Raw genomic sequence first — 14,722 nt, forward strand, 5'->3', positions numbered from 1 at the left:
AGCTCAGAGTACCTCCTCACAGTTTTGAGGTTTGGCCTCCTCTAGTTCTTCTTTTTGTTACTACTGACAACTATGTTTTAACCCTTGAGAGCACCAGAACAATGTTTTTTATTTATTTTTTTACTGTGGATCAGTTTACTTATTGCAAGAATTTACTCATTGTAATTCTATTTCATTCCATTGTATTTTGGAACTGTTCTTTAAGTTATGTTGCATGCACCAGATTATTGTCCTAGTTAGTGGCTAATAAAAACATTTGTAAAAGAAAACACTAGCAAGACTTTTTAGGCTTTTTAAATATGACAAATGTTTCCTAAGGGATACCGATCAACAGTACTGAGGCATGCAATTATTATATGGGTGAAAATAAATACAATTATTACAAACAGTAATGTTTATCCAAACATAACATACTATTTAAATTACAAACTCTTCAGAAAGGGAAATAGATCTGGGGTTCTCTTTTAGAGTAAATTGAAGTAACATCTAATTGTGCAGTAAGTACAAACTTGACAGTCAAACAGAGAAATTCTCTGTCATAATCTGGAAGAAAAATACACCATTTACTCCTTTATATAACATATACACTTAATAATAATACACTGTTTGGTGCAAATGGAAAGAATGATGCTAAGGCAACAAAGGTCTAACCCATAGAAAATTGCAGAATAAACTATTTTTAAACAATATTCTGAATCACTTTGGTGTCATTTGTTGCAAGTTGAATGATACGTGCAACCATCATACTATAGACTTAGGGACATGTGTACAAAAATTGAAGATAGAAAGTCTTGATTAGTCAGATTTTTTTTTCTTTTTAGGTAATGAGGTCAACTTTGTTGTTTGCTTACCCCATTAGGGGGATCAGCTCTTCAAAAAAAAAAATCCATCATTGAACATGCATGATTTGAGAATCAGCTTAGGGTTCAGTCTGTACTTTCTGGGTTTAAACTGTCCAGATTGAATGTGAGCTTTTGGGATTAGGGATGAGCTTCGAGTTCGAGTCGAACTCATGTTCGACTCGAACATTGGCTGTTCGCAAGTTCGCCGAACAGCGAACAATTTGGGGTGTTCGCGGCAAATTCGAATGCCGCGGAACACCCTTTAAAAGTCTATGGGAGAAATCAAAAGTGCTAATTTTAAAGGCTAATATGCAAGTTATTGTCATAAAAAGTGTTTGGGGACCCAGGTCCTGCCCCAGGGGACATGGATCAATGCAAAAAAAAGTTTTAAAAACCGCTGTTTTTTCAGGAGCAGTGATTTTAATAATGCTTAAAGTCAAACAATAAAAGTGTAATATCCCTTTAAATTTCGTACCTGGGGGGTGTCTATAGTATGCCTGTAAAGGGGCGCATGTTTCCTGTGTTTAGAACAGTCTGACAGCAAAATGACATTTTGAAGGAAAAAACTCATTTAAAACTACCCGCGGCTATTGCATTGCCGACAATACACATAGAAGTTCATTGATAAAAACGGCATGGGAATTCCCCAAAGGGGAACCCCGAACCAAAATTAAAAAAAAAAAATGACTTGGGAGTCCCCCTAAATTCCATACCAGGCCCTTCAGGTCTGGTATGGATTTTAAGGGGAACTCCGCGCCAAAAAAAAAAAAACGGCGTGGGGTCCCCCAAAAATCCATACCAGACCCTTATCCGAGCACACAACCTGGCAGGCCGCAGGAAAAGAGGGGGGGACGAGAGTGCGGCCCCCCCCCTCCTGAACCGTACCAGGCCACATGCCCTCAACATTGGGAGGGTGCTTTGGGGTAGCCCCCCAAAACACCTTGTCCCCATGTTGATGAGGACAAGGGCCTCATCCCCACAACCCTGGCCGTTGGTTGTGGGGGTCTGCGGGCGGGGGGCTTATCGGAATCTGGAAGCCCCCTTTAACTAGGGGACCCCCAGATCCCGGCCCCCCCCTGTGTGAAATGGTAAGGGGGTACAAAAGTACCCCTACCATTTCACTAAAAAACTGTCAAAAATGTTAAAAATGACAAGAGACAGTTTTTGACAATTCCTTTATTTAAATACTTCTTCTTTCTTCTATCTTCCTTCATCTTCTGGTTCTTCTGGCTCTTCTGGTTCTTCCTCCGGCGTTCTCGTCCAGCATCTCCTCCGCGGCGTCTTCTATCTTCTTCTCCTCGGGCCGCTCCGCACCCATGGCATGGGGGGAGGCTCCCGCTCTTCTCTTCTTCTTCATCTTCTTCTCTTCTTCTCTTCTTCATTTTCTTCTCCGGGCCGCTCCGCATCCATGCTGGCATGGCGGGAGGCTCCCGCTGTGTGACGGCGCTCCTCGTCTGACAGTTCTTAAATAACGGGGGGCGGGGCCACCCGGTGACCCCGCCCCCCTCTGACGCACGGTGACTTGACGGGACTTCCCTGTGACGTCACGGGGAATGCCACAGGGAAGTCCCGTCATGTCCCGTGCGTTATTTAAGAACTGTCAGACGAGGAGCGCCGTCACACAGCGGGAGCCTCCCGCCATGCCAGCATGGATGCGGAGCGGCAGCATGACCCAGCCTGAAGTTGAGAAGTAAACTAACTCCATTGTACATTGTATTATAAATATGGTTTTGTGTGTAGTCTGTAAATATATAAGCTAGGGGGCTTATATTGTACATTGTGTTATAAATACTGTTTAGTGTCTAATTTGTATATATTATGTAACCCTATCAATAAATGCCTATTGTGGATGGAACTACCTCTTTTGTGTAAGAACTCTCAGATCTAGCTGTGTATATGTAAATATTCCTATGATGATTAAAGTGTATGCACATATACACATATGCATGTAAACTAGTTAACAATATGTAAGTCCACCTGTATTCACTGACATTTGAACAGACTCAACAGTTCTTTTTAGGACTAATTTTTTTTCTTCTTTTATGCATGTCAGCAACAACTTTGTTGTTGTTTCATTTTTTGGGGGGTGGGGGCTTTTTTCGAATGTATTTTAATTTCAGTTTTAATCATTTTTACTTTATTTGTTATTCATTTTTTATTTAAAGCTACAAAAATTACAAAAATACAAAAACACGATTTTATTTTGCCTTTAGGGTTGGTGTTTGTTTTGTTTTTTATGTGTTTTTGGTATTTTTCTCTCTTTTTTATTTATTTTTAATTTTGTTAGGTTCTTTTCTTTTTTTTTCTTAGGTCGGCAGCAGCAGCCTGTAGTTGTCGGTGACACCGTAAAGCTGGTCTTTGCAGCAAAACACTGTATGGAACAGTTTTGTCCTTTAAAGCAGTGGTTCTCAACCCCGTCCTAAAGTATCCCCAACAGGCCATGTTTTGGGAATTTCTCTTAGATAAAATGGCTGTCCAAAATACCAAGCCATTAACTATGATTTAAAGCACCTGTGCAAGATAAAAAAAAACCTGCAAACATGGCCTGTTGGGGGTACTTGAGGACAGCTCTAAAGCACCAAAGTATTTTTGGCATCAAAGCACCATTATCCACCTTACATCTCTAGCCATAGCTGGTGTGACAGGATGAGACGCTGTCACTGTGAAATTGGTGATTTCAAGGACACAGAGTGTGCACATTGGCTCAGTGCAGGACTACAGAGTGTAGCTGCAGAGTGGAGAAAACTGCTTTTGCAGCTTTCTCCAGGTTTTGGTATTCCTGGATGGGGCTCTGTAGTTGGGAGATTCAATAGTATCTTGAGTGGGATGGATTCTCCAGCCCTGTGTCCAGGTTTTGTGGAGGACCAGCAGGGCGTGTGCTAAGGTGAGCACACTCCTTATAATGAAGGTATGGGAATACCTCATGGCACCCAGTTGGGGACATCTCCACCCAAGAGAAACAGGAGGTCTCGATGAGTCAGATGCTGCAGGTGGCAGCCAGAGCATGTGTGTGTGTCTGCAAGAGGCAGTAAATGGCCTGAGGACTAAGGCCAGAGCAGAGCTGTGGACGCGAAAGTAAAGCGGTCCACTGAAGAATCCTGTGGTCTGTGTGACCAGCATAAAGAGCAGAAGTACTGCCAAAGAGAGAGCCGGGTGGGCTAGCATTTTCTGTTTGTGAATGTACTGGAGAAGAAAACCTGCATGGGAAACCTTTATGTTACTGTTGGTTTATTTGCCTTTAATAAAAAAAGGACTACCAGGTCCTTAGAATATAGTTCCTGACTACAGTGAATCACTAGAAAACGCATCTACCACTAGAGCTAATGGTCCCCCATGTACACTGGTAATAAAAGTATTGAATAACCACCACATTACCATCATGTCCAAGAGCCCTAAATTGAGTGGCAAAGGTTGTTCCCTTGCTGTTTTTCAGGGGGTGAGCAGCATTAATATCCACAGGCCAAAGGGGAGGCAGGGGTGCAACATCTAGAGGCAGGACACCTGTTCTATTATTTTTAGGCAGTGTGCATGCTATACATCCAGAACATGCAAAGGAGTGTAGTGGAATTGTAGTGGCTAACCAAGCCTTCATCACCCTCCTACTCTGTCTACTAAGCCCAGAAAATTAAGTTAAAATAGCAAAAGACCTTGTTCTTCATCCTCATCAACAGCTACACTTGCTGTTGTCCAGGAAACAAGCACAGATGAATCAACTGATTTATTTGAGCACAGCTGCAGTCACTTGTTGCCAGAAGATGTGTAGCAATGAATTGCATCTGGGACTGAGCAGGTGAGCATAGAGGAAGAAGACAATAGGAAAGGTGAACCAGTTGGCACTGATGTTCCTGCAGCTACAGTTGCAGCTTACTCCCAAGTTGGCTCCAGCAATGAAGAGGGCACATCATAATGAAGCATCTGACTATACATGTGTGTTAGATATAGCAGAAGAGAGAAGTGGGGAAGATTCACAACATCAGTGAAGCGGGCTGTCATCAAGGGACGGTTCACAGAGGAGTAGAGTGAACAGCCACCATAATTCACCAAATGGAACAGTTCCACCAGTTCAGGCCACTGTTATTATCCTGTCACACTGTAAGAGCTTTTCTTTATCATACATCACGGGACACAGAGCCATAGTAGTTACTAGGAATGAACTTCGTGTTCGAGTCGAACACATGTTCGACTCGAACATTGTGTGTTCGGCCGTTCATCGAATTACGAACGTTATGGGCCATTTGCGACAAATTCGAGTGGTGCGTCACGGCCCATAATTCACTGCGGCATCGCAGTGCATTGCTGGCTGATGATTGGCCAAGCATGCACTATGACCCGCATGCTTGGCCAATCACAGCGCCATGTGTATAGAGAGCCATAATTGGCCAAAGCCAGGAAGGCTTTGGCCAATTATGGCTCAGGGGGTTTAGTACACACCCCACACTATATAAGACCGCCTGCATGGCGGCCTTGTGTAGTGTGTTGCGGCGGAGAGAGATAGATAGACAAAGAGATAGTGTCATTTGATTTAAGTTAGATAGAGTTGGCAGGTCGAGTCAGTTAGCTGCACTTACAGCGTATTGTGTAGATATATATACATCCCAGGTGTTGTGTGTGTGTGTATATATATATATATATATATATATATATATATATATATATATATATATATATATATATATATATATATACTGTATTCAGTTTAGCTAGATCCGTTCCTGTTATTCTCTTCCTAATATACTGACAGGCAGGCAGGTGTTTTTACAATATTTCCACAGTACTGTGTAAACCTGCACAGTTGCACCTACAGTATAGCTACCTGAAGCCAAGTGCTTGTGTGCTTCTTCTGATCCTATTAATAGCACAGGCAGTCTCTTGAAGTATTTACAGTTAGTATACTGTGTACCCTGCACAGTTGCACCTACAATATAGCTACCTGAAGCCAAGTGCTTGTGTGCTAATTCTGATCCTATTAATAGCACAGGTAGGCTCTTGAAGTATTTCCAGTTAGTGTACCCTGCACAGTTGCACCTACAGTATAGCTACCTGAAGACAAGTGCAGATGTTCTCATACTAATAATACTACAGGCAGGCAGTTGATTCTGCTAGCTGCAGTATAATCGGTAAATATATACCGATTATACTGCAGCTAGCAGAATCAACCTGCACTGAGAGGAATGAAGGTGTAGAATTAATTGTGTCACAGCCAAGTACTTGCGGGCAATCTGCTATAGGCACACCGATGTCAGATTGTACCAGGCAAATTTCCCTGCCCCAGCAGCTGCACCACAGAAAGAAGTTCGCTCCCAGCCATCCACATGCCCAGTGGTTGAATGCTAGCTTGGAAAAATTGCTAGCACTTTAACTGCTACCTTTTCAGTTGGTAGACTTTGCCCCCTTCCATGAGTTTGTGGAATGTGCGGTTCTTGTGAGGAGTTGATGTGTTGTGGCACCAGTGCCTAAGGCCCAATTTTTCTGCCCCTGTTCAACAAGGACATGTAATTACAATTCTTGATCTTATATTTCACAGCAGGGCCTGTTTCTGCGCCCACCAAGAGTAACTGTGAGGACTTACAGTGTTGTGGCACCAGCACCACCATCACCAAAGGCCCAATTTTTCTGACCCTGTTCAACAGGGGCATATAATTACAATTCTTGATCTAATATTTTACAGCAGGGCCCGTTCTAGCGCCCACTAAGAGTAACTGTGAGGACTTACAGTGTTGTGGCACCAGCACCACCACAACCATCACCAAAGGTCCAATTTTTCTGACCCTGTTCAACAGGGGCATGTAATTACAATTCTTGATCTAATATTTCACAGCAGTGCCCTGTGAGGGCTTACAGGGTTGTGGCAACACCAACACCTAAGGCCCCAATTTCTGCAGAGTATATAGGACAGGCCCTTACTTTCAAACATCCAACTTACAAACGACTCCTACTTGCAAACAGAAGGAGACAACAGGAAGTGAGTTGAAATCTACCCCTAGTAAGGGAAATTCTCTCCTGTAAGAGTTAATATGGGGAAAACGTGCTCTCTTTTCCACTGAAGCTTTATCACCAATCCTTGTTTCACTAAAACCTCCAAATTTTCAAAAAACATTTGTCATTGGGACAGAAAATGAGGTGAAATCTTCTGAAGAGGAGCACAGACAGCAAAACAAATGTCACAGGGGTGATAACCCTTCCCTATGTTTTCCAAAAAGCTTAAAATAGATTTTTTTGGCTGGAGCTAAACACTTTAAAAATGTACCAGTTCAAAATTACAAACAGATTCTACTTAACAACAAATCTACAGTCCCTGTCTTGTTTGCACCGCCTGTATACTGCTGTTCAGAGGGCCTGGGGCCCCACGCCTTTCCTTTTTTTAATTTGGGTGCGGGGTTCCCCTTAATATCCATACAAGGGCCTGGTAATGGACTGGGGGGTACCCATGCCGTTTGTTTCACTATTTTTCATCCATATTACTTGGACCCGACATTACATTAAAGCCATAAGCAGTTTTAAACGACTTTTATTCCTTTAAAAATGTCATTTTGTGCAGGGACCGTTCTAAGCACGGGAAACACGTGCCACTTTACAGGCATGCTATAGACACCCCCAGATACGATATTTACTTTTTTTTTCACGTTAAGCATCATAAAAATCACTGCTCCCAAAAAACAGCCGTTTTTAAAACTTTTTTTGCATTGATACATGTTCCCTGGGGCAGGACCCGGGTCCCCAAACCCTTTTTAGCTCAATACAATGCAAATTAGCCTTTAAAATTAGCACTTTTGAACGTTCGAGTCCCATAGACTTCAATGGGGTTCTAACGTTCATGCGAAGTTTCAGTCTGTTCGCAGGTTCTGGTGGGGGGTGTTCGGCTCATCCCTAGTAGATACTATGTGGGTTATATAGGCCACCTTTAGGTGATGGACACTGGCATACCCTAAGACATGAAATTCACTCCCCATATAACCCCTCCCATTACTGGGAGTACTTCAGTTTTTTCGCCAGTGTCTTAGGTGTTGGTCACGAGTAAAGATGTGCTATGCTGAGCTCCACTGGAATGTTCCTGTGCTGGGGCAAGCTATGCAACCGGATCCATTCAAAGTGTCTTTTCAGACCGAATTGAATGGTACCTGGGCCTCATGGCGGAAGAAATGAGGTTTAGCCCATAACGCTTCTCTTGTTTGAGAGCTGGACCCCGGAATCCAGCACTTTGGTTTTTTCAGGCATAAAACTTCCTGGCGGAGTGCTTTACGGGTCCAAGGGTGTGGATCCCCCATTAAAAAGGGCCCCAGTCCTTAAAGGTTTTTTAACGGAGCCCACCGTGAAGGGTGAAGATTAGGTCTATCTGGTATTTACCACAGAATCCCTGCAGCAGGATAAGGTAAGTGGAGATTCCTAAGGAATTTTACATTTTCTTTGGATTGTCTCCATTAAAAATAAATGTTGTAATGCCTACAAGTCACAACTGGGAGATGTATAGAGCACGTACCTTGTCATACTTATTATTCCTCCCTCTGTGTCCGCAGAAGCTGCAGGCTTTCTATGGGATAAGCAGTCCCAAGCCTCGGTAAGTGGATGGGGGGGATTTTTTTCTAAAAACACCCCCCACCTGGGCAGAAGCTCTCCCCTCTCCTAGATAGGTAGGGGAAGCCCAGAGAGATCGGTGGATGCTGCTCCGCTCTACCACCGCCTCAGCAGTGGGTGCAATTTGGCAGTTCTCCATCTTCTCTCCTCGCCACCACCCTAGGGTTGCCACCTCATCCTTTTAAACCCGAACACATATGAATTACACAGGTTCTGAGGCTAATTTAATACAGATAAGGCACCAAGTGAGTTTAATTACCACCTAAATCAGCCACAAATCCTGTGTAATTAATATGTGTTCGGGTTTAAAGGGATGAGGTGGCAACGCTACACCACCCCCCCACCACACACGCTGATCCCATCGGATAGGAGGCTCGCTCTCGCACGGGAAAATGCTCTTTTTTAAAAAAGAGGTGGGAAGATGAAGGGAGTGTGGCTTGGTGCCACGTTGGTGTACAGAAATGTCCAGTACAGGACTGCATGATAAAAAGCATCATTTGCAGTCTGCAGGCTGACGTAGGGACACAAGAGCAGAGGGGGGCATGTAAGTGGTGACACAAGCATTTCCTAGGCACATTTACTGAGCATCAGGCTGATCATTAATAGCAGCAGCAGTTGCTGGACTATTTGCTCAAGCAGTAGATGCAATTTCTTCTGGCAGTACCTCTGCATTTGTGCATCGGGTTATGGTCAGAAGGGGGGTAGAAACACCCCAAAAAAAGCACAAAAGGGTCTCCCTTAAGCTTTAAACCTAGTCTCATCTCTACAATGTCATACTTCCCTGAGAGATCTGGGTGGCTGGTCAGAGTGAGCCATTGGGCCATCAAATGCAGCCCCTGTCTATATTACTGAGGAGTTTTTTTTCCTCAGCTATGATGGGATTGGAAGAAAGGTTAGCGGTTTTAATCACATATTCCCAAAGTGGGACAAAACGCGACAGGTCTCCTTCCACTACTCCAGACCCTCAAACAGAGGAACTGGGGGCGGGAGAAGATGAATTCCTCTCAGGAGACAGTGAAGAGACTCATGACTCCTCTTCTGAGGGGTCAATTGTGGAAGGACCTCCTTCAGCTTCACAATCTGAAAGATTGATGTTGCAATCTCTTACTGAAATGGTCCACTCCACATTTATGCTACCCTTTACTGAGTCGGTTGGTAAGCCTACTTCTTGTTTGGGTTCGCTAAAGCCTCCTCAAGCCATGCATGCCTTTCCTGTCCATTCATTGCTGGAACAGCTTATGTATTCTGAGTGGGATCACCCAGATAAGCATTTTTTTCCTCCTAAAAAATTCTCAGCACTAGAGAATTCAAGAAAGTGGGAGATACCAGCAATTGACGCTGCTCTATGTTCTTTGAATAAAAGTTTGACTTGTCCGGTAGACAATGCTCAAATGCTTAGGGATCCAACTGATAAGAAACTGGAATTCCTGTTAAAAAATGCATTTTCTTTGGCAGGATCATTGACTCAACCTGCGGTGGCAGAAATTGGTGTATGTCAATCCTTGAAAGACCAGTTTAAACAAGTGCTCAAGGTTATCCCTGATCAGCAGCCCCAGGATTTAGCTGAGCTACCAGATGCTTTATGTTTTGCAATAGGCACTATGAGAGATTCTATTCTCCAGGCTTCACGCCTCACACTTGGGCTGGTGCATATGCGTAGAATCCTATGGTTGAAAAATTGGTCAGCTGAATCGCCATGCAAAAAACTCCTGGCTAGTTTTCCTTTCCGCGGTGAATGGCTGTTTGGGGATTTGGGTAAATACATCCAAAAAATTTCTAGTGGAAAAAGTACCCTTTTGCCAGTTAAGAAAAGGAGTAAACTTATTTCATTTAAACAAGCTCCTTCTCCAGTACCAGAGGCATCAGTCTCCAGGCAGTCACGACGGCCTCTGCCATCAGGGTCAAGAGGTAAACCTCAGGGTCAACCCCAGGGACAAAAGAAGTCCTAGGGGAGGAAACCTGCAAAACAAAATGCAAAAGCCTCCTTATGAAGGGGCACCCCCTCTCGCTCGAGTGGGGGGAAGACTTCTGCAGTTCTCAATGGTCTGGCAGGAAGAGTGTTGAAACAAATGGGCGATTTCCTCAGTAGCTCTAGGATATAAACTAGAGTTCAGAGAGTTCCCATCTCCTCTTTCTCAGATCAACCGTTCCCAAGCATCCAGAGAAAAAGAAGTCTCTTTTTCAAGTTTTGTATCGTCTTTTGTGTCAAAAAGTGATCATGGGGGTCCCCATGGAAGAGTAGGGGTTGGGGTTTTATTCAAATCTTTTCACTGTGCCAAAACCAAATTGAGATGTCAGACCCATTCTAGATCTCAAGAATCTGATCCGATCAGTTGTCTCCATCCTTCAAGGGGGAGAACTTCTGGCATCAATCGACATCAAGGATGCATACCTCTATGTGCCTATTTTCCCTACTCACCAGAAATATCCACGTTTCGAGGTAGAAAATCTTCATTTTCAGCTTGTAGCTCTGCCTTTTGGTCTAGCTACTGCACCTCAGGTGTTTACAAAGGCCCTGGCCCCTCCTTTGGCCAGATTATGGGCCCAAGGTATAACAATTATAGCTTACCTAGATGATCTGCTCTTGATAGACCAGTCAGTAACCCGCTTAGACCAAAGTATGGTCAACACAGTCAGCTACCTGGAATACCTAGGTTGGATTCTCTTAGAGAAATATTCCTTAAAACCATCAAGGAGATTAGAATACTTGGGTCTGATCATAGATACAGCCCAGAAAAAAGGTATTCTTGCCCCAGGCAAAGATTAGCGCCGTAAAGAATCTGATTCAGGTGGTCCAAGCAAAAAAGAATCCTTCAATTCTGATTTGCATGAGGTTGTTGGGAAAGACGGTGTCTTCATTCGAGGCCATTCCTTATGCTCAGTTTCATTCGAGACTGCTGCAAAACGGTATCCTATCGGCTTGGAACAAGAAGGCCCAAGCTCTAGATTTCCCAATGCGTCTGTCTCCAAAGGTGTGTCGGAGCCTCAGTTGGTGGTTGATAACCAAAAATCTGAAGAAGGGAAAATCCTTCCTACCAGTTATATAAAAGCAATATAAAAACCCATTGTCATTGTTGATATACTGTGAAAAATTGTGTACGATACCACAAGTGACTCCGGATGACAAGGGGTTAACATCAATGGTGTGCTTTAACTTTCCATCCTGAAGTGGGTAGCCAGATCTCCAGGGGAAGCTGCCAGAATGGAGAAGCGAGGGTCAGGATAGTGAAGCCGGAGGCTTGTTACAGATGTCAATCCCGCTGTAGCGCGAAAGGTGTATTGTAGTGCCAGCCGCTGCTCACTGCTGGAGAAAAAAATCAAACTAGCTGGCCATGCTAGCTGAGGCCGGGCGCCCTGTATGACGCTGACTTTGGGGCTGGAAGTGAAGGTATCCGGATGTGTGGAGGTGGATCGCAAGCTCAGTGTTGCCGTGATGACCGTGGCTTACATGTTTTGCACGCCTGCGCCTTATCAAAGTCACGGGGGTCATGGCCAATGACAAGTATATAGGCTGTCAACTAGGGGTGGAGAGGAAAACAACTACCATTGTGATGTTAACCCCTCACTCACCCTGGAAAAAATATGCAATGCATTAGTCCTATATGCAGCATATTTAAACAGCAATAGCAATCGCTTGGGAGTACTTGGACACTGGATTCTAAATCCATGGGGTAATGAAATACAAGCTGGATACATACAAAAATGCTATGTACGCACAACAAATTGCATGTAATAACATGTAAAGCAAACTCCATGTGGGTATAAAAATAAATAATACAAAAATAGATATAGATAAATATAAAAATAAACATGAAAACAAAAATAAATATAAAAATGAACATAAAAATTAATTTGAAAAATTGATTACATGAAATTGTATAAGGATTGTCACCGTAAGAGCAAAAGTGCAAAAAATATATGTACAAAAACGTACAAAGGTGTATGTACAAAAATGTACACAAAAAATGCACATATAGACGAACATGAACAAGGGTAATGCACATTAGGGATTAGCCGAACACCCCCCTGGTTCAGTTTGCGGCAGAACATGCGAACAGGCAAAAAATTTGTGTGAATAATTGACAGTCTGGGGATTGAGAAGTAGGGGTCAGACAGCCACAAGGATATACTTAGTGTCGAATCTATGGGACGTAGGTGCGGCTCCTCTTGTTATGACACAGCTAGTACCCAGTTGGGGTGTCTAGAGGGGGGCAGCACTTCCACCATGGAGGATTAGTGGATACACCTCTCCTCACAAAAAGTAGAGTTATATATTGATCTCTTTCCTTGCACGTCTTTTTTTTGAAACTTCGTTCTTTTAAGAGTATTGTATATTGACAGCTTATAATTGTATACTGCAATAGTCTGTATTATTTATATTTCTGTAAAACTTAATAAAATCTTTCAAATGAAAAAAAAAAAAATTTGTGTGAACACGCAAACACAGTTAAAGTCTATGGGACTCGAATGTGAAAAATCAAAAGTGCTCATTTTAAAGGCTAATATGCAAGTTATTGTCATAAAAAGTGTTTGGGGACCCGGGTCCTGCCCCAGGGGACATGTATCAATGCAAAAAAAAAGTTTAAAAAATGGCTGTTTTTTCAGGAGCAGTGATTTTAATAATGCTTAAAGTGAAACAATAAAAGTGAAATATTCATTTAAATATCATGCCTTGGGGGTGGCTATAGTATGCCTGTAAAGTGGCGCATTTTTCCCATGTTTAGAACAGTCCCTGCACAAAATGTCATTTCTAAAGGAATAAAAGTCATTTAAAACTGCTTGCAGCTGTAATGTCGGGTTCCGGCAATATAGATTAAAGTCATTGAGAAAAATGGCATGCCCCCCCCCCAGCCCATTACCAGGCCCTTTGGTTCTGGTATGGATATTAAGGGGAACCCCACACCCAAATTACAAAAAAAAAGGCGTGGGGCCCCCAGGCCCTATATACTCTGAACAGCAGTATACAGCCTGTCCCCGGATTACAAACAAGTTAGGGACTGTAGGTTTGTTTTTAAGTTGAATCTGTTTGTAATTTGGAACAGGTACATTTTTAAAGTGTAGCTCCAGCCAAAAAATCTATTTTAAGCTTTTTGGATAACATAAGGAAGGGGTAAAAAAACAAGAAGTTAGTCTGGTTAATGGTGAAACACCCAATCATAAGGCACCTCATCCCAAATATAAGTAGATCAAGACAGAGAAATTGCGGGGATTTTTGCGGTGCCAAAAAAAAGGTCCAAAGAAAAGTGATTGCTTAAAAAGTATAATTAATATTTTATTTTAACAAATTCAAGGTTAAAAAATACAAGAGAAAGTATTCACAATGATAATGGTGATATGGTGGTCACAAAAAGCAGATTCGAGCAGGATAGATACATTGCACATTAGCCCAACATGTTTCGCTGATTGCTTCTTCAGGGGATGTGCGAATGAAGACACAGGTAGTGTAAAAAACAAAACAATTATGAAAACAAAAAATTATAATGAATAACCAAAGAATAAACAAATTGTCAAAATATAATATATAATTATTTGCAAATGAGAACATTAGGACAGACACCACCAACTAGGTCACTTACCCTACAACAGCCTCCCACCAAAACAACCGAAAACTGAGTCCACACTCCCATAGGCCCTCCCCACGGGAAATGGTCAAAGTGCAGTCACAGAGGACAGAAAGGCGAGACTATAAAACAACAATATTTCATTAATAAAAAAAGATACATGGGAAAAAAGGAAAAAAGAAAAAGACAAAAAGGGGGTTTGTCTCAATTAGTAGATATTTACTAAAAGCAGTATATTTATCAAGGCATGAGATCAAAGGCGACTTTAAACAGCCTGCTTTGGACAGCCTGATAGATATTAGATGCAGGAAGTCTTGCTAAAGAGAAAGAAAATGCAACTAAATAAAAAAATGAAAATCTTTGAGAAAGAGAAAAGAGATTAAAAAAAAGCAGCTAAATAAAAAGAAATGCAAATTTTTGGTCTATGAATATCTGTAATTAAGATAAGAAATAGTGTATGAGAAAATGGTTAATCAAAAAACCAGGGGGTAGTCAAGATATAAACTATTAATTAGTTAATTAATTAGTGAATGGGACAATGTCTCTCAGGAATCCATGTTTACAAAATAGGACTTTGTTTGTAACAGAACCCTTGCTTATAGAATATATATTGAACAGTGATAAAGGTTAGGCAGGTAATGTTGTACAGCTTCCATATGGAACAAGGGGTAAGCAGATAGATGTTGATAGAGTAACCAATGAAAATATATAAACGGCTACAGAACTTACCGGTAATAGAGACACCAC

Source organism: Aquarana catesbeiana, linkage group LG05 (genome assembly GCF_042186555.1).
Source record: "Aquarana catesbeiana isolate 2022-GZ linkage group LG05, ASM4218655v1, whole genome shotgun sequence".
NCBI classification, from domain to species: domain Eukaryota; kingdom Metazoa; phylum Chordata; class Amphibia; order Anura; family Ranidae; genus Aquarana; species Aquarana catesbeiana.